General features: G+C 37.2%; 2 long non-coding RNA genes across 4 annotated transcripts; one reads left to right on the top strand and one right to left on the bottom strand.

The window, feature by feature from the left end:
• Positions 1-14,285: 14,285 nt before the first annotated feature.
• Positions 14,286-16,732, bottom strand: LOC120088407 (uncharacterized). The gene is made up of 6 exons (XR_005484916.2): positions 16,441-16,732; positions 16,260-16,359; positions 16,080-16,178; positions 15,790-15,964; positions 15,296-15,347; positions 14,286-14,616 (listed from the first exon to the last, which is right to left on the bottom strand). It is a non-coding gene; the product is annotated as an uncharacterized LOC120088407 (long non-coding RNA).
• A 7,052-nt stretch (positions 16,733-23,784) lies between these two features.
• On the top strand, positions 23,785-25,867 carry LOC120086639 (uncharacterized). 3 transcript variants are annotated; one of them, XR_005484281.2, is made up of 5 exons: positions 23,785-24,358; positions 24,446-24,504; positions 24,584-24,704; positions 24,788-24,854; positions 25,631-25,867. It is a non-coding gene; the product is annotated as an uncharacterized LOC120086639 (long non-coding RNA). The 3 variants fall into 3 exon arrangements; XR_016531306.1 differs by having other exon boundaries at positions 23,879-24,358; positions 24,443-24,504; XR_005484279.2 differs by lacking the exon at positions 23,785-24,358 and having other exon boundaries at positions 24,364-24,504.
• Positions 25,868-27,586: the final 1,719 nt, after the last annotated feature.

The raw sequence follows: 27,586 nt of genomic DNA, 5'->3' as shown, positions 1-27,586 counted from the left end.
CTTGATCACGATCGACACAGACATCAAATACAGATTCGATAGCAAACAAATATGCCCAAAACAACAGGCCCTTTACATATTGAATCAAAATTGAACGACAGAAACTCTAAAACCAATCTCGAAAACATCCAAACGAGTAAACCACATTCAACATACATCTATGCAGAATCAAAATCCCACCATCATTATGTATTTCATTCGACCATCATTATGTATTTCATTCGAAAATTAAAAAATAGGACAAATATACTTGCTCTATTACTAATTGAAAGGATACGTGAGCACTCGTAGCGAAAACGGTCATGTCCTAGTTCTAATTTTGCAGAACATACAGAAAAACATGTAGGACGAATACAGGATATACATAACCTAATAAATATGCTTTTGTATAGAAATTAAAGAAGAAATAGAGATCCGAAAATCACATGCCATTGAAGAATAATCTCTTCACGGTTCCTCTCCAAATTCTAGAACACAATGAACTCTTCGATCACTAACGCCCAAAAACACAGCAGCAAATTTCCAATCAATTGCCACCACTACGTGGAGACCTTGGTATTCTCGGAGGGTAGAGAATCATTGAGAGTTTGTGGGTTTCAAGAATAATTTTGGTAGGGGAAGAATTTCTTGATATTTTAGAGCAAAATCACAACAATAACTCTACTAAAAGTTTGTACATTTTGTAAAAGGAAGATGAAGATGAAAAAAAACTCAACCTTTCCTCGTCCATATGTTAAATGAAGAGAAACTAATGGGGGGAGTTATCAAATAACTCTCTCCTTAATAATTTGATTATTAAATTAAATAGAACTTTAATTTAATTATATATATATATATATATCATATATCATATATCAAATACAACACATAACCTATAGTTCATATTATATCATATATAATATATCCTATAGTTTATTATTCTCTCGTTAACCTATGAATCAAATTCATATTGATATTTGAATCATATTCAAGTATTTATTTTTCTCTCAAATAAAACTTTATATTATAATGTATCATATACATTATATTAACTATATCTCATATAATTTTACATTTGTTTATAGGAAACAAACAAGTATATTCATCAGAAAAGAAAAAGACAGCCTTAGGGCAAGGGGTAGAGGGAAACCCTTCCCGAAAGACTAATATAAGAGGGCCTTCCGATTATTTATAATCATTGAAAGGTCGTAATTACAAAATAATTTTGTGTAATTAGTGCACCACCAAGAGGTCGTATGTTGAACAAAAGCCCAAAAAGAATCAAAATAAGAGAAAACCTACCTTCAAGAATTATGTTATTTCTTTCATTCCAAAGACACCAAAGAAGATCTTGAGTGGCACATCTCCAAAGAATCTTCTCTTTACCACTAAAAGCATGGTTGACAAGACCTTCTAGAAGCTAGACATCAACCTTTTTCAGAAGATAGCAAGTCTACCCAAAAATGCTAAAGACATTGGACCACCCTTTGGAGGCAAAATCACAATGTAAGAAAAGATGGTCCAAAGACTCCTCTTCTCTCATACAGAGGCTACAGATAGAGGGGGAGAGAGAGCTCATCGTAAGCTTCCTTTAAAATTCTCATGAGTATTGAGACTTCTATATGCAAGAGACCAAAGGAAGAATCTCACTTTTTTTAGAATTTTCAACTTCCACACATGATTAACCAATGGAAAAGTGTTGTGGGGAAGGTGTTTCGTCATCATTAAAAAAGGTAGCCTTAGTTGTAAACTTCCTAGAAACATCGATCTTCCACTGAAGTCTGTCAATGCCCCCTTGCGGAATCCAAGAGTGAAGGACCTATAAGAGCGCAACTACATCATCTAACTCTCTATAGAAAATGTTCCTTCTGAGGCCCAAATGCCTCGATTGATTTGAGGCACACCAGCAATCCGCCACCATCACCTCCTTCTTATAAGACAGGGCATAAATATTGGGAAACTTGAGAGCAAGGGGTTGACGATCACATCGATTACCTTCCCAAAAGCTAAAAGCTTTGCCATCTCCCAAGACAAAGTCAGTAAAGTACTTAAATTGATATTTATGTTTAAAATACTAGCCCAAAGTCTGTAAATTCTACCTTTTTTAAGAGGCTTGGTGAACCAGCCCTGATCCTCATTCCTATAAATAGCAACAATCACACGTCTCTAAAGGGCGTTTGAAAAAAGGAGCCAATCCTGAGGCCATCATATATAGTAGGTATTGGGGTGTATGCCCTAAAGCCTCGTAGTTTTATATTAGTTGAAATAATGGTTGATTAATTTTATATTACTTGTGCAATAATCCATTAACCTAAAATCCAAGGTTATCTAATGTAACTTAACATGTATGTGAAAACATACAGGTGGATCATGTTTAAGTGATAACCTAAATGGTCTGTAGTATATGGATAAGGTTGGGTGTCCTATCCTAGTAATACTACTGATACGGCCCGCTTTGTAGTTGTTACAATTATTGTAAAGTACTACAAATGATCTGATCCTGGTTATTCTTACGGAGACATGTGAGCGGGGATATCTTATACAAAAGAGTTTGTATAAAGACCGGACCATGAAATGTTAAGTCTCTCTTTATACGCCGTTGCTTGAAGATACTTATATTTCACGAGGATAACCATAGGTGACTTGACCTTAATCCTGAGTGAGTTGTGAACTCGTGCCTATAAGAGCGATCCTTTGATTTGTATGGGTGAGAATGGCCAGATTCGCCAACTCAATAAGTCTATCATTTTGGGGATTCGTCTGATTTGGGAGCTGGAAACACAGTTATACAAGAAGGAATTCATTCCTTCCCTATAGTTAGGGTAAAAAGATAAATTGCTCCCTTAAGGGCTGATTTCGGGGATTGAACAATGAGGCACCTCAATCTCTCCTAGCCCGAGAGGGGTTCGGTCATAGTTGAACTATGACTAATTGTTCATTAGAGGGATCAATGGTACTTAAGGAGTTAGATGTAATTATAGGGGGAAACGGTAATTTGACCTAACTATACTTACGAGCAATTTATGAAGGGTCAATGTGTTATTAATTGGTTATATCCAATGAACACATAAGTATATCTATAGTGCGAAGAGTTCAACTGTCGATCTTTAGTGGAGTGACCGATAGTTAATGAATGCTGATTAATTTGATTAAAAGAGTTTAATCAATTAATCTCATATCACTGGAGCTTCAATCTATAGGTCCATAACGTCCCCTCGTGAGCTCAGTGAGGACTGATGAGAATCAAATTAATTTTGATTTAATTTGAATTGTTCAAATTAATTAAAGGAAATTAATTATATAAGATACAATTAAATAGTGTACATTGATATATTATATAATTTTATGCGAGAAATAAATATTTGAATATGATTCAAATATTAATTCTATGAATATTATTCATATAAAATCTATATGTTAAAATTTAATGTGAATATGATTCATATTAAATTTATATAATTTTATGAGAAAAATAAATATTAATTGTATGAATATGATTCATATAAAATATATATGTTAAAATTTAATGTGCATATGATTCATATTAATTTTATATAGTTGTATGAGAGAAATAAATATTTGAATATAATTCAAATATTAATTATGTGAATATGATTCACATAGAAACAATATGTTATGATTAATATGAATATGATTCATATTAAATTTATATAGCTTGTTGAGAGGAGTTGTTATTTGAATGTGATTCAAATATTAATTTATATGAATGTGATTCATATAAAACTATGTGTTAAAATTAATATGAATATGATTCATATCAATATTTTAGGTTATTTGAGAGAATAATAAACTATGGTTTATGTTACATGTGATATAGCATATAGTTTGTATATATATTAAGTGGTCGATATATATATATATATATATATATATCGAATTCAAATTTTTTAATTTGAATTTGAATTTATTTATTATTAAAGGAGAAGGAGTTATAACTCCTCACCCTCTCTCACGTAAGAAATTATGTGTGGAGAGAGAAAGTACTCTCTCTCTCTGGTTATCCTTCTCTCCACGTTTTTTTTTTGGCAGAAGAGTTTGGATAGAAGATTTCTCTCAATCATCTCCTTCCTTCTTCCAAAAATTAAGTGCAAGCCTATACCTCCGCACGATTCTCGTCCCTGAGAATAATGAGGAAGATCTTGTGGTGTTGTCTTCTTCATCATTGTTGCGTTGTGTTTGTGGGTGCAGGGTTCGTGAGATCGGGAGGATCAGTTTGTGTTCGTGCTACGAAGAGGAAACAAGAAGATATAGATCATCAAAGGTGAGTTATTTCTTAATCATTTCCTCTCTAATTTCACAATAGAAGCATGCTTAATAGGTTTTGTTTACCCTGTGTTTCATCCTCTAATTATTGTTCTGTAAAATCAAAATTGGGACACAATCTTTTTCACTGCGAGCATCCATCTACTCCTTCAGTAAGGAGAGAGGCCCAATTCCACTCAATAAGGTGAGAAAATGGTCGAGAGGAGTCTCCATCCCAAATAAAATCTCTAACGGTCTTTTCCAACCTATTGATAGTCTCGCTTTGTAGAGGTTTGCAAGTGTTGTAAACTGCTACAGATGGTAGATCCTAACCATTCATGTGGAGACGTGTGAGGAAGGGTGTCCTATACAAAGAGTTTGTATAAGACCTGGACCACGAGATGACTAGACTCTATATATAATGTCATTAATACTAGAGACTTGCATCTCACCTAAATGACCATAGGTGACACGACCTTAATCCTAAGTTTTTTGGGAACTTCTGCCTTTAAGAGCGGTTCTTTGATTAGTATGGGTGAGAATGGCCAGATTTCCAACTCAACATGCCTACCTTTTTGGGGACTTGTCTGATCTGGGAGCTAAGAACTCAATCCACAAGATGGAATTCACTCATTTCCCAAAGCAGGGATGAGTAGAGAGATTGCTCCCTTAAGGGCTGATTCTGGGGCTTGAACATAGTGGCCACAACTTCTTTTTGGAAGAGATGACTCAGTCATAGTATGACTTATGTTCATTAGAGGGATCAGTGGTACTTAAGGAGTTAGATATAACTATAGGGGCATAACGGTTATTGGCCGAGCTGTACTTACGAGCGATCTGTGAAGGATTGTCGCACTGCTGATTGGTTAAGATGGACATATAATATATTTGTGGTAAGAAGAGTTCAGCTGTCGCTCTTTAGTGGAGTGCCTGGCAGTTAACGGATGGTAGATCTCGTGACTAAAGAGTTTAAACAGTTATTCACATACCGTTGGAGCTTCGAGCTACAAGTCCATAAGGTCCCCTTGATAGCTCAATGGATTCAGTTGAGGATCAGTTCTTGGTGTTGATTTGAAATGTTCAAATTGACAAGAGGTATTTTGATTATATATGATATAATCGGTATGATGTATGAGATACATCTAGTGGAGGATTAATGTAAATGAGATTTACATTAAGTACCATGGAATAGAAAAAGAACTATGGTTTATGTTTTCATGAGATAAAATATTAAAACTATAGGTTATAAATATAGTATGATAAGTTGGTTATCATTTATATTTATAATAATATTAATTATTGGATAATTAAATCTTTTTCTCTAATAACCAATTGAGTGGGAGGTTATTGGTGGTTCATGGTAACCGTGAGATAAAAGGAAAATTGTTTTCCTAATTTTAGTAAGTTTTTGGCAAAAATTGTTTTTGAGATTTCTCTCTCGCAAAATGAATCTCACAGAGCTTGTCAAGTAAATACAAATTTAGTAAACGATAGCTTGACAAAAGGTAAATGATCATGTAGTGCTTGTAGGTGACAAACATGCTGTTAAACGATCGCTTAACTTTTGCTAGACGATAGCTTAGCTTTTGCTAAACGATTGGGCATCGACCTATACGATAGGTTTTAGCCATCTCCCACTTGCCCAATCATGTACACGATTGTTCTTTCTTCCTTTGTCTGCCTCATACCAAGTCCAAACAGAGCCCACCCTCTGAATTCTCACACCGAAAATACCAAGGTAGCCTTCTTGGTGGTGTCATACTCAACTCGACACCATCGAGGTTCTGTAGAGGTTGTTCGTGTTGCTGGGGTTTTCGTGATCGAGGCGATCGCAGAGTTCCAGTGTGCGGTGTTTGTGCTGGGGAGCGGTCGTGTTGTTCGAGCGTTCGAGGTTGCTGTGTTCGAGCGTTCGTGAGCAAGGAGCATGGAAACGAGTCGACAAACGTTTGTAGCTTTTCTCTTTGTTTCTTGTTGTATCATGTTGTATATTCTATATTGATTGCATAACAGTTTGTTTTATTTACGACTATAATTTGTAATGTTCATACATGATTGTAATTTGGAATGATCTATTTCGTTGCTCATGAAAATCCTCGGATTCGATTTCCTTCAATTGGTATCAGAGCCAGGTTGTTCTGATATTCCAAATTACAACTCTGTTTTGAACTTCATTTTTCAGTCGCGGTGGGTTCCTAAATTTGTGGTTAATTGTTTTCTACATTTGTTGAGAAGTTGATGAATGTTTTGGGTTTAATTGTTTTTTTTTTTTTTGTTAAAGCTTTCGGTAATTACAAAGTGTTAATTGTAAGGGTCCTTGTGTTTTTGGGCGTAATTCTCTTACAATCGAGTCTGTAATTCAAAGCACTTGAGTTCGTCGAGTCGTTCATGATGAAGCTTCGATGCATGGAGATGAAGTTCTCAACGAAGAAAAAGACCAAGCGTTGGTCGTATCGTGTAGCCTAAGGTAAACGATCGTTGGGATTTAACTAAGCGATCGTTTAGATTTTTCTAAACGATCGTTTAGCTAATGCTAAGTGTTGTTTGGTGGAATGCCACCGCAAAATGATATGCGATGTCTTAATCACGCTACTCGATGATATATGCGATGCTACAAAATTCACTGTAGAATGCCAATTAATGCGTTCATATAGTTTATGCATGTCACAAGTTTTCTTGCGATGAAACCAAGTATAATTCTACCGCGCGTTTCTCAAAATGATCCGAGATCGAACACGGGGATTTGCGATGCTAATGCGACAATGAAGTGACATATGCAACCGTAAACAAATTAAGATTGTGAGGTGCTGAAGAGTAAAATGTGATGATAAATGAACAAACAGGTAAATAAATTAGAAGTTGTGCAAGGTGTATGTGAGAGAATGCGATGGCAAGTCTTGTGGATAGAATCAGAGTGAGAATGGGTTTAGGGAAAAGAATGTCGCAAGTTTGTCAATCCTGTTAAGGACGCAACTAAGGTTCCGTCTTCCCTTAGCTTACACCTCTCGGTGATCGCCTGCATCACCATATCTCTATGATGATTAGGGATGAACGTTTTCGAACGCGTTATTTCCATCTCTAGAAATACTTCTTGCTTTAGTTAATGCATTCTATCAACCTTCTTTCGAGAGGTGGATTAGCATCTTCACTTCTGCTCTCGCAAGTGAAGATGCCATTGAGCATACGTTAAATAAACTTATCTGACTTCTTCAACATGGATTGACTTACTCGCTCAATCTTTCCCCCACACCCTAGAGGTTTAGTGACTCATGGTGAGAGAAATGGAAGATGAATGCGTTATGGTGAATAGAGAGATGAACATGAACATGATAATGATATTAACTGGTAAAGATAAAGCATTTGTTACAGAGATATGAATGAAAGAAAGGAAATGAACAACAATCGATGAACGGAAAGTAAGAACAATTGTGAGTAGCATGTCAATGTCTTGGCGCAGATCCTGATCAGAGCTATTTGCTTGCCGGCGTGATGGAGGAATGAGCTGGAGAACTTCCTTCTCAGGAGAGTTCTCGAGGGAAGAATGTCCCTTGCACAGAACTTCTTTTTGTCTCTTTTTCCGTGTGTTTTTTTTTTCTCTACTGAGTGTTGATATTGCTATTTATAGACTTTAGCACCTCTTGCGTTAGTGGTCCTGCTATGAAAAGTTAATTTTTCCTGTCGAGGCTTGGTGGGAATGTCCGCTCTGCTCCACATTCAATTTGTCAGGTCGTACATCAGAAAAGCTATACAATTTCAGAAATCCCCGAGAATGCGTTGATTTTTTTTGTCCATGAGCAATCGTCGCATGCGGTGATACCTGTTACTTGCAAAACAAAGATCTAGACATCCTTTTTGCCATCGCAATGCAGTCAGCGGGTGTGTTTCCGATACTTTTACAATCATTGCGTTTCTAAGCCAATTTTAATATGTTTGACGCAACTTTTCCTTCCTATTGCCGCATATTCTAAGTAAGATGATATAAATAACTTGTATTTCTACCAGTTATCACTAAGCGATGGGGTAAATCGTTTACTCTATCGCGTAGCGTTGGTTGCCCGATCACGTAGGCACTGGAGGTAGACGATCGTAGTAGGAGCACGTGATTCTCATCGTTTAGCAAAAGGCGTGCGCTAGATGATCGTGTAGCTAACAGGCTTCATTGCTTAGTTATTACCTACACGATCGCGTGTATATGATACAGAGGCATTAGCTAAATGATCGCTTAGGCGATGGTGCTTCACGACATCGTAGTCGTTTAGACGATTGCGAAAGGCGGGCGTTGTGTGGAGCATGCTAAGCGATCGTGTACCTCAGGCTTCATCGCCTAGTAAAAGGTACATGATCGTGTAGTAATAGCTAAACGATCAATTAGATTTTTCTGAACGATCGTGTAGTAATTGGTAAATGATCATTTAGCTCTGAGAGCATTGGTAAACGATAGAGAAAAGCGTTTGTTTTATGTGTAGACGATCGCGTGGATTTTAGTACACGATGGTTGGAGACATACTTTGCCCAAGCGGTTAAAGATCTGGTTCGCTTGTTTGAATCGGAGACTCCTTGTCTTTGTAATAGTTAGCTTTATTTTTTGTTTTTTAAGGCAATTTTGCCCAATTCATCAATATTGGTTTATTATACATGTGATGTATTGTGCTTATATGCCAAAGTGTTTGACATATAGTTTAAAACCCACCTTAGGTTATGCAATTATTCATGCATCATGTATTATAAATGTTATAATCGAGCATGAAGAAATTACATAAAAGCATGCACATGTATCATGAAATATAAGAGTTATATTTTGCATGCAGTGAGAATTATCATGCATCATTCTTTTATTATAAATGTTATAGTCTAAGGGTGAATGGAAGCATGTTTTGCTTGTTTCATTGCTGTTTTGTATAAGTGTTATATAAAAGAAGTAGCAATGAATGGACAATGCATTGAGCATGACACTTAGGTTGTTTATAAGCGTTATGAATGCCTTGCATGTGTTAGGTTAGCATTGTGGTCGGTTTCCGTTTATAAGTGTTATAAAGGAAATTAGACCTAAAATCAATAAGAAAGAGTTGCATGTGGACTTAAGGTGAACTCAAGTTTTTTAAAAAGGGTTTTAAAATTGGATTGAGATAGACCTAAGTTCAAATGGTTTAATAGGATTAAATTGGTTGGCATAAAAGATTAAATTTGTTGTAAACCTGTCTATAAGGGATCTTTTGTCTAAGGTGAGTTCTAGTTAGGCTGGGGTTCTTAACTTGACGAAAACGTAACACCTCTATCTGGAAAGGTGAATTAGATAGATTTTCAACAAGCATACGACGATTTGGTCAAAGACTCCATTAAAGAATTTAATGGATGATGATCAAAAGTTGTTTAACTATCCAAGGTAAAAGTTACTCTTGGGCAAACCTAAAAGTCACTTAGTTAAAATCCTTAGCCGTGTTTTTTCTAAGTAAGCTAAACCCTAGGTTATAAAATACTCAGTGGGAGGAAGAGGCGTATCTGATATGTCTATGATTCCACTCACGTTTCTCCCTGTATATTCACACTGTGAGATTCATGCTTGGCCTCGTGGTGCCCTGGGAGCATCCTCCTTCGGATGGTGTTTGCATGAGTCAATATCAAGGTGGACAGAGAGAGTGTTTATAGTAAATGGGTGAAGGGTGTGTGTCAACACGTTCTATGGTCTCTGTCATTAGTTCACACCGCGAGATCATTCTATACTCCCTCGTGTCGAGCGTCCCCCTTCGGATGGGTTTTGTGCAGTTGGTCAAGATCAAGGTGAACTCTAGAAATGGATAGGGCCGCTTTAGGTTTTGTCCTAATCAGATTTTTTCCCTTCGGATTGGCTTTTTAGGGCAGACCTCTAGGGCCTACTGGCGGGTCACACTTACGGGAGATTGTTAAGTAAGTTAATGATCTCTTGGCCAAATCAATGATGGCTAGTCGTTATAGGAGCCCAAGTTGTTCTGGTACTAATGACTGGTTGAGAACTTCTCAATTCAGAGGAGGGATAATTGACCTCCCTTCGGTGGCTTTTGTCCTAAACCTTTAAAGCGTCATTGCGAAACTAGATGTCACACAGGGTTCATGTTAGTTTTGCTAAAACCTTATTGGATGTTGTTTTGTTTTACAACGGGTATCTGTTTAAAACCTAACGTAGGTTAATGTGTTTTTCTTTTCAGCAACTTGTTAGTATTTCCATTTAAAGCTTTTAATATAATCGATTACTTACAGTGGAAAGAATCGTGTGAAACGAATTTCGTGGTAAACGACCTCGATCCCACTACTCTCCAAAAGAGGAGACAAGACAGTAAATATGATTTATTGGTCTTGGAGACATGTCTGGTAGAGAATGATGGTTCTGCCTGGATCCTTGATTTGAGCGCTACCAATCATGTCAGTTCCTCTTACCAAGGAGTCAGTTCCTGGCAAACGTTGCCATAGGAAGAGATAACTCTTCGAGTCGGTACTGGTGAGGTTGTTTTAGTTGTTGCTATAGGTAGGCTGAAGTTATTTGTTGACAAGAAACGTTATCTGTTACTTGATAATATTTTTGTAGTTCCTCATATTAAGAAGAACTTAATCTCGATTTCTTGTCTCATTGAACAAGGCTGTATCGTCTTCTTTTTTGAGAATAAAGTATTTATTTTCAAGAATGAAATGGAGATTGATTTTGGTTCAATGGAAAATCACTTATATGTACTAAGGCCATTAGTCATAAAAGCCTTGTTTAACACTGAAATGTTCAGTATGGCAACAACAGCTAAAAGACCAAAGGTTTCTCCGAAGGAAAACGCCCTTCTTTGGCATCTTAAGTTAGGTCACATCGACCTCAATAGGATTGAAAAGTTGGTGAAAAGTGGACTTTTAAAGAGTTTACAAGAAAACTCCTTGCCGGTATGTGAATCATGCCTCGAAGGCAAGATGACCAAACGACCTTTTACTGGAAAAGGTCACAAAGCCAAGGAAGCCTTGAAGCTTATACATTCAGACCTCTATGGTCCAATGAATATTTCATCTCTTTCATAAATGAAAAGTTCAAGGAATATAAGGCTAAAGTTGAAAACTTGTTAGGTAAGAAGATAAAAACACTACGATCTGATCGTGGTGGAGAGTATATGGACCTCAAATTCTAGAACTAGATGAAAAACTTGGGATTGCGTCCCAAGTCTCAACCCCTGGTACACTTCAGTAGAATGGTGTCTGAAAGAAGAAACAAAACCTTGTTGGACATGGTTCGGTCTATGATGAGTTATGTTCATCTTCCAGACTCGTTTTGGGGTTATTCAGTGTAGACTACATGTTATATCCTAAACAACGTTCCCTCGAAAAGTGTTTCTGAAACACCTTTTGAATTATGGAGAGACCGTAAAGGTAGTTTACGCCACTTCAGAATTTGGGATTGTTCGACACATGTGTTAGTGACTAACCCAAAGAAGTTGGAATCACGTTCGAAATTTTGCCTCTTTGCAGGCTACCCCAAGGAAATGAGAGGTGGATACTTCTATGATCCGAGTGAGAACAAAGTGTTTGTTTCTACAAATGCTATCTTCTTGGAAGAAGACCACATGAGGGATCATAAGCCACAGAATAAGCTCGTTTTTCGTGAGATCTCTAGTGAGGCTAAGACTAGTGAGGGTTCAATAAGAGTTGTTGAACAGGCCAATAGATCAACAAAAGTTGTTGAGGTCGGTACATCTAGTCAACCAACTCAAGAGTTGAGACTTCCTCGACGTAGTAGAAGGGTTATGAACCCACCAGATCGCTACATGGGTTTGACTGAAGCCCAAAACGTCATTATAAATGATGGGGTCGAGGATCCATTGTCTTTTAAGAAAGCAATGGAGGATGTTGACAAAGATGAATGAGTTAAGGCCATGAACCAGGAAATGAAGTCTATGTACTTCAATAACGTCTGAGAGCTTGTTGATCTACCTGATGGGGTAAGACCTATTGGGTGTAAGTGGATCTATAAGCGAAAGAGAGGTGTAGATGGAAAGGTGCAAACCTTTAAAGCTAGACTCGTGGCAAAGGGTTATACCCAGGTTTAGGGAGTTGACTATGAGGAAACTTTCTCACCTGTTGTCAGGCTCAAGTCTATCCGGATTCTCCTGTCCATAGCCACATTTTATGATTATGAAATATGGAAAATGAACGTCAAGGCTGCCTTTCTTAATGGTAATCTTGAGGAGACCATCTATATGACTCAACTAGAGGGATTCATAGTTCCAGATGAAGAGCAAAGAGTTTGCAAGCTTAATAGGTCCATTTATAGGCTGAAACAAGCATCTAGATCTTGGAACATCAGATTTGACACTGTTGTCAAGTCGTTTGGTTTTGATTAGAACGTTGATGAGCCTTGTGTATACAAGAAGATCATCAACAACTCAGTAGCTTTCCTAGTACTGTATGTGGATGATATCCTAATAATTGGGAATGATGTAGGGTATCTGACTGACATTAAGAGTTGGCTAGTTGCTCAGTTTCAAATGAAAGATTTGGGTGAGGCACAATATGTTCTAGGGATCCAGATCATTCGGGATCATAAGAACAAATGGTTAGCCTTGTCTCAGGCACCGTACACTGATATAATGTTGATCAGGTACAGGATATAGGATTCCAAGAGGGGTTTGTTACCCTTCAAGCATGGAATCGTTCTGTCTAAGGATCAATGTCCTAAGACACCTCAAGAGGTTGAGAAGATGGGACGGATTCCCTATGCTTCTGCTGTAGGAAGCTTGATGTATGCAATGTTGTGTACCAGACCTGACATTTGCTATGCAGTAGGGATTGCCAGTCGGTATCAGTCCAATCAAGGATTTGTTCACTGGACGGAGGTCAAGATGATCCTCAAGTATCTTTGGAGAACGAGGGACTACATGCTCGTGTATGGACATAAGGATCCGATCCTTATAGGATACACAGACTCTTACTTTCAGACCGATAGAGATTCTCGCAAATTGACATTTGGGTCAGTGTTTACTCTGAATGGAGGGGCTATAGTCTGCCGAAGCATCAAGCAAGGATGCATCGCGGACTCCACTATGGAAGCCGAATACGTAGCCGCTTGTGAAGCAGCTAAGGAGGTTGTTTGGCTGAGGAAATTCCTTTCAAATTTGAAAGTTGTTCCAAATATGGATTTGCCTATCACTCTTTATTGTGATAACAGTAGGGCTGTGGCAAATTTGAAGAAGCCTCTGAGTCATCGTCGAGGTAAGCACATCAAATGGAAATATCACCTGATCAAGGAGATTGTGTATCGCGGTGATGTGCTAGTCACGAAGATTGCATCGGAGCACAATGTTATTGATCCTTTTACAAAGGCCCTCACGGCTAAAGTTCGAGGATCACCTGGAGAGTCTGGGTCTGCGGGACATGTGACATCTTGTCTAAGACAAGTGGGAGATGATACTAGGGTATGCCCTAGTTTATTGTATATTGTACTTTTTTTATATTGTATTGTACATTAGTCTCTTAAGTCATTAAGACAAGTGGGAGATTGTTGGGATTAATATCCTAATTCTCCCAGAGTCTCGTTGTTTGTAAAGATACACATTGTTTGATGAATAAAATAAATGTTATTTCATTATGGCATTTACTCATATCCAATAAACAAAACTCCTTGGTTATCTTATGTGAACTTAAGCATGTATATGTGATATACAAGTGGATCATGACTTAAGTGATAACCTAAATAGGTCTGTAGTATAAGGATTAAGGTGGGGTACCTGATTCTGGTGACACTATGGATACGGCCCGCTTTGTAGAGGTTTGCAAGTGTTGTAAACTGCTACAGATGGTAGATCCTAACCATTCATGTGGAGACGTGCGAGCGGGGATGTCTTATACAAAGAGTTTGTATAAGACCTGGACCATGAGATGACTAGACTCTGTATATAATGCCGTTGATACTAGAGACTTGCATCTCACCTAAACGACCATAGGTGACACGACTTCTAAATGTTTTGGAAACTCCTGCTATCACACCCTCCCCCAGATTTCCCTCTTAATCCTTAGGAAAAAAGCATGAGATACATACACTCATCTATACAACATTCTTCTTATTAACATACAAACAATGCAATCCAAGGGGTTTACTCAACCTGTACGCCTGTACAACCGATAACAGTTCATAAGTAACTTGCTCTTCCATTACACAGGCATACAGAATCTTTTCACAACATATTTTCATATATACGAAAGTAAACGTTATACAATCATCTGCTAAGTTTACACAACAAAGGTTCTCTCTACCCCAACTTTCCACCATGCCTACTACATGCCAACTAACTCAAAACTTAATACTAACAAGCTAAGGGAGGATCCACAGTAGAGACTTTGCGAGGGTAGGTCAAGCTCCTGGAAACCTTTCGCTACCTGGGAAGAAAGAGAGAACATTTGAAAACATTAGACAGGCGTCTAGTGAGTGACAGAGATATTTAAACGTTCTTATTAAATCCAGCTGGTTTCAACATAGGGAAATCTTTTGCATAACACATTCCATAGTTATAAAACTAGAAATCATGGTTCATAAGTACTTTGTCATCTGAAAACATAGTTCATAAACATCGTAACCATCTGAAAACATAGTACCCTTAAATCCTTAGTTGAGGTGGAGCAAGCTCAACACTCTCAACATCGTAATATCATAAACTATCATACGTGCATACAGAGCTCTCATACATCGAGTTGTCCTGTCACCGAAGTCCTCATGTGTCAGGGTCCCATTCATTTTGATACCATCTCAATGTCCTTAGGTATCGGTACATAGGGTACTTATCATTTAACTAAAACATGTTCAGTACTCAATAGCTAAAACATACTTCAAGAAACATGAAACATAGGATGCTTACAAATCATAGGTACAAGCTCGTCAATCATATTTAAATAACATTGAGCATAAAACTTAGTTCAGGCATCATCCAATCATTTATAAGAAAATAAGGTTCATAAAACATGTAAACAATATGCCTGGGAAGTCTTTGCACATAACATGTAATAGCAGACTTTTCAATAACTTAATAAAGCATAGCTTGAAAACATTTTTATCACTCACAATTCGGAGCTCGTTTCCCCAGGTTTATACACGTCACAAAGCCTTGTCTGACCTGGAAAGCAGTTCCAAATCCTTTATCAATCACCGTTCTATTATTTATCTCATCTATACGTAGACTCGGCTTATACTTTTCTTGAAAACCATTCTATGTCCCATTGTCCCTTAAACATGGGTACTTCAAGGTTAAACTCAAATAATCCGCCCAAGGTTAAACTCAAATAATCCTTCACATCACCCATGTTATCATAAATGAGCTAAACCATGGACTTTTTAATCTTACCCAACCTATAAATTTCACTTTAAAACTTTACTCCTATTCGAATTGGGCTTACACTCAACCTATACCACTATTACTCATAAAATCTGTAAAATTCACCTAAACTCCAAATTCAGGTATTTTTAAGTAAAAAAAAAAAAAATCTAAAATACCTATTTAAGCCCAAAGAAAAATAGTCAATGAGTTAAAAAATAATCAATTTTGGAGCCAAACTCACCCAGACTTCAAAATAGGTCTTTAACATACTCAAATTTAGGTGCCATGGCTATTGACACAGAAGTGTGGGCAAGGATGGGCGTGCTGTGGGCTTAGGAAGGTGCTGAAGCAAGCAATAGGCGTGCTGAGGGGCGATCTTGACCGTGAGGCACGCACACAAGCTGGCAGCAAGTCCCCTGCGTTTTTCTAGATTTTCAGCCAAACTTTAAAAATTCATAATGCATTCAATACTTAACCAAATTGAGTGAAATTTGTGTCAAACTCTTCTTTTTCAAGTCCTCTACAACTTACTGAAGATAGGAAGACCTAAAAACCGTTGGATTGTCCAGAAATAGCCTCGAACCAGAAGGTACCCTTCTTCACGATTCCTGCAACCCCCTTCTCTTCCACCTGAGAAATCATTTATGTCCCTTCGTTTTTAGGTTTTGTATCCTTCATAAAAGTTGTCATAAATCGAATTAGCTAACTAACCTCACACATTTCAGCATCTAACTCCTCCTAGAAAGCTCAAACCGCTTCAAAATCAGAGCTCTCTCCAGTTTCGCGATTTTTCTTACTCACTGACTTCCACCTACAAATTCATCCACTTCAAATCATTTTCAGCTCTAACAACCTTCACAAAATTTGCAATAAATTGAGTTAGCTTTCTAACCTGACCAATTGGAGCTTCTAAGTCGTCCTGTACAACCAGATCTCACAAAAAAACCCAGAATACGCTCAGATTGACCTCTATTCCAGACTTCCTTCACTTCCTTCTTGAATTTCACCAACAAATCTTACTTCAATTGCTTCAGAACTCTTAGATATTCATCTTCCTCATTTTCTTCGTGTGTTAGCTGCAAATTTCCATAGATTTCCTCAAAGAAGAACCACTTCCTTCTCTTTTACTTTTTATCTTTTATTATTTACTTCACATACTAATTTCCACTAACTCTTAAATTCCCTTTGTAGTTACTTAATAAATAATAATAATAATAATAATAATAATCCTTAATACTCACTTAATTCTAACTTAACCATGATTAACTTAATCCCTGAGCCAAACTAACCTCTCTTGTGTACGTCTTTAATTTGCTAATGTTCCCTTACTCCTCCTTTAGTTTACTTATATAAATCTCAAGCTTAAGAAATCACATAAGAATTTAGGGTTAAGGTTTAGGGCTTACACCTGCCTTTGAGGGTGGTCCTTTGATTAGTATGGGTGAGAGTGGTTTGCCAACTCAACATGCCTACCTTTTTGGGAACTTGTCTGATCTGGAAGGTGGGAACTCAATCCACAAGATGGAATTCGCTCCTTTCTCGAAGCAGGAATAAGTAGAGAGATTGCTCCCTTAAAGGCTGATTCTGGGGCTTAAACATAATGGCCACAGCTTCTCTTTGGAAGAGAGAACTCAGTCATAGTAGGACTATGACTTATGTTCATTAGAGGGATCAGTGGTACTTAAGGAGTTAGATGTAACTACAGGGGCATAACGGTTATTGGCCGAGTTGTATTTACAAGCGATCTGTGAAGGGTTGTCGCACTGCTGATTGTTTAAGATGGACACATAATATATCTGTGGTAAGGAGAGTTTAGTTGTCGGTCTTTAGTGGAGTGCCTGGCAGTTAATGGATGGTGGATCTTGTGAATAAAGAGTTTAGTCATCTATTTACGTACCGCTGGAGCTTCGAGCTAAAGGTCCATAAGGTCCCCTTAGTAGCTCAATGGATTCAATTGAGGATCAGTTCTTGGTGTTGATTTGAAATATTCAAATTGACAAGAGGTATTTTGATTATATATGATATAATCGATATGATGTATGAGATATATCTAGTGGAGGATTAATGTAAATGATATTTACATTAAGTATCTTGAAATAGAAAAAGAATTATGGTTTATGTGTTTCATGAGATGAAATATTAAAACTATAGGTTATAAATATAGTATGATAAGTTGGTTACCATTTATATTTATAATAATATTAATTATTGGATAATTAAATCTTTTTCTCTAATAACCAATTGAGTGGGAGGTTATTGGTGGTTCATGGTAATCGTAAGATAAAAGAAAAATTGTTTTCCTAATTTTAGTAAGTTTTTGGCAAAAATTTTTTTTGAGATTTCTCTCTTGCAAAAAGAATCTAACGGAGCTTATCAAGTAAATACAGATTTACTAAATGATAGCTTGACAAAAGGTAAATGATCTTGTAGTGTTTGTAGGTGACAGACACGCTGCTAAACGATGAGTCAAACGATCGCTTAGCTTTTGCTAAACGATTGGGCATCGACCTATACTATAGGTTTCAGCCATCTCCTACTTGCCCAATCGTGTACACGATTGTTCTTTCCTCCTTCGTCTACCTCATACCAAGTCTAAATAGAGCCCACCCTCTAGATTCTCACACCGAGAATACCAAGGTAGCCTTCTTAGTGGTGTCATACTCAACTCGACATGGTCGAGGTTCTATGGAGGTCGTTCGTGTTGCTGGGGTGCTCGTGACCGAGGCGATTGCGGAGTTCCAGTGCGTGGTGTTCGTGCTGAGGAGCGGTCGTGTTGTTCGAGCGTTCGAGGTTGCTATGTTCGAGCGTTCTTGAGCAAGGAGCGTGGAGACGAGTCGACATACATTCGTAGCTTTTCTTTTTGTTTCTTGTTGTATCATGCTGTAACTTCTATATTGATTGCATAACTGTTTGTTTTGTTTAGACTATAATTTGTAATGTTCATACATGATTATAATTTGGAATGATCTATTCCGTTGCTCATGAAAATCCTCGGATTCGATTTTCTTCAAGTCTTCACCGGTGCTTGCATCAAAGAGAAAAAGTAGCAAGGGAGGCTATTTAAGACCGATTGGGCGAAGGCAAATCTGCCACCTTTCAAAAGAGATATACTTCTCCATTTATCAATTTTCATTTTAAACTTCTCCTCAAGACCTTTCCAAGCCTTCTTATCGAGTTCTTAGCACCCATCGGAAAGCCCAAGTAAATGAACGGGAAGGTTTCAACCTTGCACCCGATTCTCAAAGCAAAGACATTCACCACTTCATTACTCATGTTAATACCAATGAGGGAGGTTTTGGAGGAGTTAAGGGATAACCCCAAGCCCAAAAGAAATAGATTAATCACACACCACCAAGCCCACACATTGCCATCCTCCCAAGAGCAAAACAGAATGGTGTCATCAGCATATTGAAGATGGGTCAACTTATAAGACATATTACCAAAGGAGAAGCCTCTGATGGCCATTCTTTCATTACAGTAATAGATGAGGCTACTGAGGGATCTCTCACAATAGTAAAAAGGAAAGAGGTGAGGGGGTCTCCTTGCCGCAACCCTCTATTCTGGAAGATCTTACCCCTAGGTCTATTATTTATAATAATGGAGAAGTTGGTTGAAGTCAAGCAGCCCCATATCCATTTTCTCCACATTCGACCAAAATCTTTAAATCTTAAAGCATTATCAAGGAATCTCCAGTCCACCTTATCATAAGCTTTTTCCAAGTCTAGTTTTAGAAGGACACCCTTTTTCCAACTCACTTGCCATTCCTGAATTGACTCTGAAACAATCAAAATAACATTGAGAATTTGACACCCCTCCATAAAAGCAGCTTGAGATTCATAAACAATCGAGGGAAGAGTTCTTTTAGCCTTTTAGCGAGAACTTTGTAGATGAACTTATATAAAGAAGTCACCAGACTAATTGGTCTGAAATCATCTACCCTAGAAGCCTTCTTACTCTTTGAGACAAGAAAAATATAAGTCTAATTACATCTTGAAGAATATAAGCTCAAACATTCAACATTCAAGAACTATTTCACATTTCTTTAACTTTTACAGTCTGTTATTGTAACTACTTGTATCAGAAAAACTAGTATAAATACTCATCATTTACAAATTTCGTAGCATACAATTACAACAGCTTCAAGAAGAACTTGAAATCTGTAAAAGAAAGAATCTGTGACTTAGCTCTCAATAAAGATCTCCCTCCTTCCCATGGATGTAGGCAACATTAAGCTGAACCACGTATATCGTTGTGTTCTTCTTCTTTTCTTCCCTTCGTCTACATGGTTGCATGCATTTGTTCTTCATCATTTACTTGAAACAGTCACACAAAATCAAGCAGAGACATTAGAGTTAGAAGAAATTCTGAAGAAATCGAAAAGACGGAGAACGAGAGAGCAAGAGAAAGAAAGGAAATTAATTTCTGAATAATCACCCATCAGAAGATAATTTTTTTTTTCACTTCCATCAGGCAAAGAGTAGTGGAGCAAACCACGTGGAGCACATCAGCTGGAAGTTAGTGGACAATTGATAGCCAAGAATTCTACCAAACCAAAATTGATTTGGGGCAAAATACTGGACTCACGAAATGGATCAGCAAGAAAGGCCACACAAATCATTCATCATTTGGGCTTATTTCAAACTTATATCAAGATGCAATCCCAACAAAGTGGTATCAGAGCAAAAGACTTACAAGATTATAATTCTTGAATCAAGACTCAAGTTTTCATCCAAAAATGTTAGTAGCAAGATTTGAAGTGGAGAAATTCGATAGCAAAGGAGACTTCGGACTGTGGAAGGCTAAAATCAAGGTGATTCTCAGCCAGCAGAAAGCTCACAAAGCCCTCCTTGACCATCAACACTCCTTGCCACTGTGATAGCCCAAGAAAAAGAAGACTGGGAGCTGGCAGCCTATGGTACATTGGTTCTAAACCTTAGTAACAGTGTTCTTAGACAAGTTTTAGATCAAGAAACTACATATAGGATATGGACTAAGCTAGAAGAGTTATATGCTACTAAAGATCTTTCTAGTAAAATGTATCTTAGGGAGAAATTCTTCACATTTAAAATGAATTTATTTAAAACTTTAACTGATAACTTAAATGAGTTCAAGAAAATTGTTGCTGAATTTAAAACTCTAGGAGAAAAACTTGGTGATGAAAATGAGGCCTATGTGCTTCTAAACTTCTTGCCTGAACCCTATAAAGAAATAAAAAATACTCTAAAGTATGGAAGGGATAGTATAAGCACAGACACTATAATCTCAGCCCTAAGAACTAGAGAGCTAGAGTTACATATTGATAGAAAGGATCATCCTAGTGGTGAAGGTTTATTTGCTAAAGAAAACTTCAAACAAAACCATTCAAAGGATAGAAAACCTCACAACTCAGAAGATAACAAATCAAAACAGAAAATAAAATGTAAGTACTGCGAGAAGAAAGGACATCTAATTAAGGACTGTTTAATCTTAAAAAGAAAGAATCAAGGACTCAAAAGGCAAACAGCCCGAAGCATCTGTTGTAGAATGATCCTTCATTTACTCAGATGCTTTAGCCTCAACTTTAGACAAATCCAATCATGTAAATCCTCTAGGAAAACATGATTGGGTTCTAGATTCTGGATGCACCTATCACATGACCTCAATGAGACATTAGTTTAACACCTTTAAAGAAATTGAAGAAGAAATGGTGTATATGGGAAACAACTAAGGCTGTAAAATAGAAGGCATTGGCTCTGTTTCCATGAAACTTAAGGATGGAACTATTAAACTTCTTAGGAATGTAAGATATGTTCTATTACTTAAGAGAAATCTAATCTCCTTAGGTATGCTAGATGCAATTGGGTGTGAGTATAGGGGTAAAGGAGGAACCCTTTAGGTGCTAAAGGATTCTAAGGTGATATTAGTTGGGGAAAAGATAAATGACTTATTTGTGGTCAAAGGAGTTGAAATGATGACAGGGGCATATGTTACCACCATAAATGAGGTCACAGAGGCTGATGTATGGCACAAAAGATTATCTCACATTAGTGCTAAAGGCCTAGAAGTCCTATCTAAACAAGGGATTCTACCTAAAGGTCTCTCAGAAAATCTAACCTTTTGTGAACACTATGTTTTAGGGAAAGCCACAAGGCAAAGTTTCACTAAAGCACACCACGCCACAAAAGCTATCCTAGACTATATACACTCTGACCTATGGGGTCCAGCTCCTACACCTAGCCTAAGTGGTTCAAAGTATTTACTTTCTTTTACTGATGACTTCTCTAGGAAAAGTTAGGTCTACTTCCTTAAAACTAAAGACCAAGTGTTTGATAGGTTTAAGGAGTGGAGACTCATGATAGAGAAGCAAACTTCTAAAGAAATTAAATACCTAAGAACTGATAATGGACTGGAATTTTGTATTGAAGAGTTTAACAAATTCTGTAAAGAAACAGGAATAACTAGGCATAGGACTGTTAGATTCACTCCTCAACAAAATGGAGTAGCTGAAAGACTAAATAGAACAGTCATGGAGAGGGTTAGATGTCTCCTATCAGATGCAATCCTGAGTGAAAAATATTGGGATGAGGTTGCAAGCTACACAGTGTACACCTTAAATAGGTGTCCACATTCCTCCCTAAATTTTTTAACTCTTGAAGAAAAATGGACCACACATCCACCTAACCTAGAAAACTTAAGGGTATTTGGATGTGTTGGCTATATTCACCAAAATAATGGGAAATTAAAATCTAGGGCAGTAAAGTGTATGTTTGTTGGGTTTTCTGAAGGTGTCAAAGGATTTAAGATGTGGAATCCTGTTGAGAAAAGGTTTGTCATAAGTAGAGATGTCACTTTCAGAGAAAAAGAGATGTTTATGCAAAAAGAAAAGACAACTTATGAAGTTTCTAATAGCCTTAATACTGCTAGGATTGAGGTGGAGACGCCTAAAGTTTTTTCCACTAACCATAACCCTTCTATTGATTCAGAAGGAGAAGAAGAGGATGTCTCAAATGAGAATACAAGGAATACTGAAGTTGTACCTGATTTAAGTCAGTATTCTTTGGCTAAGGATAGACAAAGAAGAGTAATAGTTCCTCCAGCTAGGTATACTGAAACTAACTATATGAACCTAGTTCTAAATGCCACAATAGCTTCTAATGACGAAGAACCAGCCACCTTTGAAGAGGTAGTAAACTGCCCTAATGCTAGGTCTTGGATTCGAGCTATGTGTGAAGAAATGGAGTCACTCACTGTCAATAATACTTGAAGGATGCAAACCTATAGCCTCTAAATGGATATATAAACTAAAGAAGGGTTCTACCAAAGAAGAAAAGCCTAGGTATAAGGCAAGGTTAGTGGCTAAAGGGTTTACACAAAGGGAAGGAATAGACTTTTCTGAAATTTTTTTACCAGTAGTAAAACAAAACTCTATTAGACTACTTTTATCTCTAGTTGCTCAGTACCTTGAACTAGATCAACTAGTTGTTAAAACTGCTTTCCTTCATAGAAACTTAGATGAGGTTATCTATATGGTTCAACCTAAAAGGGTTTGAAGAAAGAGGAAAGGAAAACCTATACTGTCTCCTAAATAAGTCTATATATGGTCTAAAACAATCCCCTAGATGCTGGTATAGAAGGTTTAATGATTACATAGAGAGTATTGGATTTCAAAGAAGTTCCTATGATATTTGTTCTTATATTAATTCATCTACCTGTAAGGACAAAGTATATCTACTACTCTATGTTAATGATATGCTACTAGCAGGGAAATCTAAGGAGGATTTAATTCATGTCAAAAATCTCTTAAAGAGAGAATTTGACATGAAAAACTTGGGTCAGTCTAGAAAGATCCTTGGGATTGAAATTCAAAGGGACAGAACTTCCTCAACTCTAACCATTAGCTAGTTAAGCTACTTTGAAAAAGTAATCAACAAATTTAATGTAACATCCCGAGTTTTTCTTAATTTAAAATAAGTATTTTGTAATAGTTGAGGAGATTTTTGTCAATTTTTGAAATTCAGTTCGTTTAAAGGAAAATTTGGGTTCTGTGCCGAATTAATTTGATTTTTAGGTTAGTGTCGAAAATTTAATTTAAATTAGGGAGATTGACTTAATTTTGAAATTCGGGTTTTTGAAGAGGAAAAAAAAAAGATTTTAAATATATATATATATGTTTTTTTTATAGTTATTTGGGTTTTGAAGGAAACAATAGAATAAAATAAAATAAAATAAAATAAAAACTAAAACTAAATAACATTTTATTTTATTTTCTTCTTAAAAAAAAAAGAAAAAAGAAAAAAAATCTGCCTCCACTCTCTTTCACGTGCGACACCCCCCCTGAAATTTCCTCCTTCATAGTGCCATAGACATTCATGACCTTGCCGCCGCCGCTCGATCCATCAGTGTCGCCTCGGTTTGTGCCGCTCTAACTGTTCCGTTTCCTTCTCCAATCGAAAGCCCTAGCCGTTACTCGACTCTGTCGCACGCGTTCACCTGGTTGATGCCTCCAGCCGAGTCGCCTTCTTACTCATAAGCCCACGCCGAAGCCTCCCTCTTTCCCTCACCTTCAAGTCGCGCTAGCCTAGCCAGTCGCACGCTTCAGGTCTGTCTGACATCGAAGTCCTAGCCGTGAGTCTTCAGCCGCCCTACGCCGCGCGTCGGGCTATCTGCTAGTCGCCACTCGCCACACTAGCGCCAGCCTTCATCCGATGCCCAGTGGCCCAGCCTCTTCGCCGCACTAGCGCCATTCGAGCCAGATCCGTCGCCGTCGTCCGCGTTCGTCCGGTGCCGCCCCGCCCCGATCGTCGTCTTGGGTGCCGTCAGATCTGTTTTGGGTAAGTTTGTGCTATTTTAATTGGATTTCTTGGTTGATGGTGTTTTATTTCAATCTATTGATACTTTAAAATCGAGTTTTGGAGAAGCGTTAGAGCTAAAAGTATGTTGTCAAGAGGATTTGGGAGTGGTTTCGACAAGCTTTTGGGTAAGTTTTGGGGTCTTTGTTGATCATTTTTGGATACCCACTAAGTAATGGCTTATTTATTGATTCAATTGTGATATAGAATGTTGGAATTGAAGGTTCAAAGTGGCTGTCCATGAGAGTTAAGGTTGAATTTGTGACTAGAGTTGTCGGGTTGTATTGATTTTGTAGCATGGGGTGATGTTCGAACCAACACACTTTGAGTAAGATTATTGGGAACTATTTGGTTAATTTGGTTATTGGAACTAAGCTCTTTTTATTAATTGTAAATTTGGTTTATGTTTAGGCCTGATTCAAGATTCATCTAAGCTAGGAGGAAGATTATTTTGCTTGTCGTTTAGACATAATTTTGAGTAAGTAATCTTACTACTGGAACTGCTCACGGGCTAGGTACTGGATGTATGATAGCATGATAGATGAATGTTAAGGTAGAATGACAACATGATGAATTGATAGTTTAGTATAACCAATGCATGTTCTTGCTTGAGGATCTGAAAGGTGTATTTGTGCACATAGATGCTTGTATGCTAGCATGAGATGACATTTGATTCCATGAGGTTGTATGTGATCTGCGGATATTGAGGCATGTGTGTTTGTTGTAGAGCTATGATGTTGAAGCATGTATGTATGTCATAGAGCCATATTATGATAATTATGGTGTCGAGCCTATGATAGTGATTTTACTGATTAGTTAGAATGCCCACTAGGTTTGTGTTTCCTTCGGGATTCACCAGTTATTGTGTTTCCTTCGGGATTCACCAGTTATTGTGTTTCCTTCGAGATTCACCAGTTATTGTGTTTCCTTCGGGATTCACCAGTTATTGTGTTTCCTTCGAGATTCACCAGTTATTGTGTTTCCTTCGAGATTCACCAGTTTGTGTCTCCTTCGGGATTCACCAGATTGTGACTCCTTCGGGATTCACCAAAGATAGTGGGCATACTTAACTACAGTAGGATAGAACTCAATCTCCTTTTTGTTTCATGTGTATATGTGTCCCATGAGGACTATAGCAGTTTATATGTTTCACCAGAGGTAGGTATCTAGAGGACATAGATGTCTAGCCTGACCCAGTAGTGGGGTTACTTACTGAGTATTTTATATTCATTCTTTCTCATGTTATTGTTTCAGGTAAGAGTAGTGACGCGCTGGCGAATGACAAGCGGAATCCATGATCGAGCCACTGGGACCAGTTTTTATGCTTCCGCTCATAAGACTTAGATTTCCTTCACGTTGCTAAATTTTTAGTTTTGATGTTTGAAACTTATTATTAAGAATTGTTTTTCATACTTATTTATTAACCTTTATGATTTATGGGTACCCCATTATTGTTTGTAATATTTGCATTTAATAAAGGACTTTTGAACTCCCCTTGTTTATTTAGCATTTATTTCACCATAAAAGAGTGTTGTGTTAAGTTGCATGCATGCATGTATTTTAGTAACGGCCTAACTTAAGTCCTAAGGGGTCGGGTCGTTACATTTAATATGTCTAATGCAAAACCAGTCACTATACCTATTGTTAGTCATTTCAAACTTTCCTCAGAAAACTCACCAAAAGAAACAAACATAGAACATCTGACTCAAATGTAATCAATTCCATACAATCAAGCTGTAAGGAGTGTAATGTACTTAATGATATCTATTAGACCAGACTTATCATACAACACTATTCTAGTCCGTAGATACATGTCTACCCTGGCAAAAGACACTGTGAAGCAACAAAATGGATTTTAATATATCTAATTTGGTCTAAACAGTCAAAATTAACATATCAAAGTACTAATGAATCAAATTTAGAGCTATATGGATATGTTGATTCAGATTTTGTAGGTGACCAAGACAAAAGAAGATCATTAACAGGATATCTATTCTTATTTGATCCTAATTTGTTGTGTTGGAAAACAAATTTACAGTCAATCACAACATTATCAACCATAGAAGCAGAGTACATGGCTTTATCAAAAGCAATAAAAGAAGCATTGTGGTTAAAGGGGTTGATGAAGAACTTTGATATTAATCAAACAGTAGTAAAAAATCTATTGTGATATCCAAAGTGCCATTCACCTATCCAAAAACCCTCAGTATCATTCAAGGACCAAACATATAGACATTAAGTATCATTTCGTAAAATACAGAATAGAGAAAGGAGAAGTAGAGGTGCTTAAAGTTCATACCACTGAAAACGCAGCCGACATGCTTACCAAACCTGTGAGCAAACTCAAGCTAGCAAACTGTCTTAGTTAGATCGGGTTTCAACTTCCTGAAAAAGGGTGAAGACATGTTAAATCTGAAAGGAGAAGAGCTTGCATGTTGAGCTTAAGGTGGAGATTTGAAGAATATAAGCTCAACATTCAACATTTAAGAACTATTTCACATTTCTTTAACTTTTACAGTTTGTTATTGTAACTACTTGTATCAAAAAAATTAGTATAAATACTCATCATTTACAAATTTCGTAGCATACAATTACAATAGCTTCAAGAAGAACTTGAAATCTGTAAAAGAAAGAATCTGTGACTTAGCTCTCAATAAAGATCTCCCTCCTTCCCGTGGATGTAGGCAACATTAAGCCGAACCACGTATATCGTTGTGTTCTTCTTCTTTTCTTCCCTTCGTCTACATGGTTGCATGCATTTGTTCTTCATCATTTACTTGAAACAGTCACACAAAATCAAGCAGAGACATTAGAGTTAGAAGAAATTCTGAAGAAATCGAAAAGACGGAGAACGAGAGAGCAAGAGAGAAAGGAAATTAATTTCTGAATAATCACCCATCAGAAGATAATTTTTCTTTTCACTTCCATCAGAAAAAGAGTAGTGGAGCAAACCACGTGGAGCATGATAACTTGTAGAAATACAAGTTATTTATGCCACCTTATCTTGATATTGCGGCCAAAAGTTAGTAATTATGCACCAATTGTATGAATATTAGCCTAGTATTGCAATAATTATAAATGTTTGCAATTACACCCACTAACACCAAAAAGATGGAAGACAAGCCGAACTTTACTCTGTTTTGTAGGAGACCAAGTCACTGCTTGCGCTCAAGGCTCACGAGAGACTAATCAACGCATCTTTGTCACATT

Source organism: Benincasa hispida, chromosome 1 (assembly GCF_027475165.1).
Source record: "Benincasa hispida cultivar pf3 chromosome 1, pf3_genome.v1.1, whole genome shotgun sequence".
NCBI classification, from domain to species: Eukaryota; Viridiplantae; Streptophyta; class Magnoliopsida; order Cucurbitales; family Cucurbitaceae; genus Benincasa; species Benincasa hispida.
This window is presented reverse-complemented; position numbering and strand designations above follow the sequence as displayed.